At 38.1% G+C, this 2,500-nt stretch overlaps 1 protein-coding gene across 1 annotated transcript in view; it reads right to left on the minus strand.

Moving 5' to 3' along the window:
• LOC119579958 (potassium voltage-gated channel subfamily H member 8-like) overlaps positions 1-2,500 on the minus strand; it is a gene marked incomplete at its 5' end in the record, with an annotated part of 48,401 nt that overhangs the window by 15,690 nt on the left and 30,211 nt on the right.

The raw sequence follows: 2,500 nt of genomic DNA on the forward strand, positions 1-2,500 counted from the left end.
AGAAAGAAAAGAAAAGAAAGAAAAGAAAAGAAAAAAATAAACGGAAATCCGAGACCTAACCTACAGGGAAAAAAATCTCGAACTGAAATAGTATGCTAACGAGTAGAGCTCCCAACAGACACTCTTTTCCCCCTTCCCCTTCCCCCTTCCCCCTCCCCCCTTCCCTTCCCCTTTTCCCTTCCCCTTCCCTTTCCCTTTTACTTCTCTTACCCTACCCTACTCTTTCTCCTATCCTATCCCTATCCCTAATCTTTCTATCCTATCCCTGTCCCTGATCTTTCTCCTACCTATCCCTATCCCTAATCATTCTATCCTATCCCTAATCTTTCTCCTACCTATCCCTAATCTTTCTATCCTATCCCTGTCCCTGATCTTTCTATCCTATCTTTCCCCTTCCCCTCTCCATTCCCCTCTTTCCACTCCTCTTACTTGCCTCCCCCATGTCTGTCTCTCCTCCTTCACCCTTTCCTTTTCTCCTTTCTTTCTCTCTTCCTCTCCTCCGTCCATCCCCTTTTCTTCCTTTTCTTCTTCTCCTTCCTTTCTCTCTTCCTCTTCTGCGTCCATCCCTCTTCCTTCCTCTTCCTGTTCTCCTTCCTTCTTTTCCTTCTCCCTTGCGCTCAACCCTCGTCTCTCATCTTTTCCCCCTCCTCCAGTTCCTTTTTCGTTCCCTCTCTCTCTTCCTTTGTCTGCTTCCATTCCTCTCTCACCTTCCTTCCCTCCCCATTCTCTTCCCCTCCATCGCCCCTCCCTCCCTTCCTTCTCCCTTTCTCCTTTCTCCTTTCTCCTCCCTCCTCCTCTCCTTCTCCTCCCACTCCATCTTCTTCCTCCCCTTCACCTCTCCCTCCCTCCCCCCTATCATCCCCCTTCCTCACACATGACCACCCCAAAAAAAAGAAAAAAAAGAAAGCGAAACGAAAGAAAAAAAAGAAAAAAAGAAGAAAAAAGAGAAAACAAGCAATCAAGAAAGAAAGACCAAAAAAAAAAGCAAAAAAGAAACGAAAGACCAAAAAAAAAAAAGAATAAAGAGAAAAAAAGAACAAGAAGAAAAAAAGAAAACAAGCAAGAAAGACCAAAAAAAAGCAGCCTTAGAATAAAGGATTATGCAAATGAGCAGAGTACCCTCGATCATGGCCGAGACCCGCTATCACAGCCGCGCTGCTGATGCCCATAAGGCTTCCGGACCGAGCGACAGGAGATAACGACGGAAACCCCGAAGGAGATGAGGAGATAGGGTGCGCGCTGGAGGCTTCCGAAGGGGGGGAGGGAGGGAGCAGGTGGGAAGAGACAATAGCTTTTTTTTTTTTTTTTTTTTTTTTTTTTTTTTTTTTTTTTTGAGGGGAATGGGAATGCAGGATGGGTGGAAGGAGGGAGGGAGGGGCGGAGGAGAGAGTGTGAGAAGGGGGGAGGGAGGAGGAGGGAGGAGAGGAGGGAGGAGAGGAGAGAGAGGAGAGGAGGAAGAGGGAGAGGAAGGAGAGAGAGAGAGAGAGAGAGAGAGAGAGAGAGATGAAAAAAAGGGGAGAGAGGGGCGAGAAGGATAGAGGAGAAGAGAGAGAGAGAGAAGAGAGACAGAACACAACACAGCAAGAACACACAAAAAATAGATAGATATATATAATAGATAATATATATAATATAATATATAGAAAATATATATATAATAAATAATAAATATATATAATGAATAGATTATATATAAACAGATAAAAATAATACAAGATGATATATAATAATATATATATATATATATATAGAATATATATATATATATAACACAAATATAATAAAATATATAATATATATATATATATATATATATATATATATATATATATATATTATATAATATATCATATAATAAAAATATATATATATATATATATAAAAATATATATAATATATATATATATATAATATTATATATATTATTATATATATATATATATATAATATATACTAAAATTTTAATATATATATGAACAAAACAAACAAATATAACGAAACAGGCAGACAGACAAACAAACACGAAAAGACAAACAGACAAACAGACAGACGGAGCAACAGGAATAACAGCATCAGTTTTCCCTCTCGCATGATTACCCTCACCTGCAGCTGGCCCCTTTCTCCCTGTGACTTATGAGTACTTGTTCTGACTATGAGTTATAGAAACAACAGATTTTTCGTGAACTGGAGACAAGAGGAAAACACGTTTCAAGATGTTTGTGTTTTTCGGTTTATGTTTTTCGTTTCGTTCATTTTATTTTTTCTCGAGGCTGAATTGCTAAAAAAAAAAAGAACGTGTCTATATGATGTTTTATTATTTTCCCGGTTATCTGAATATGCTTAGATTGCGTTGCGGAAAGAAATGCTTTTGTTTTGCCTTTGAAGTAATGTGTGTTTTAATAGAGTTCAGCTCCTAAATCGTTTTTATTTTTTTATTGACTTATATCTATATCTATATCTATATCTATATCTACATCTGTCTGTCTGTCTGTCTGTCTGT

Source organism: Penaeus monodon, chromosome 13 (genome assembly GCF_015228065.2).
Source record: "Penaeus monodon isolate SGIC_2016 chromosome 13, NSTDA_Pmon_1, whole genome shotgun sequence".
NCBI classification, from domain to species: Eukaryota; Metazoa; Arthropoda; class Malacostraca; order Decapoda; family Penaeidae; genus Penaeus; species Penaeus monodon.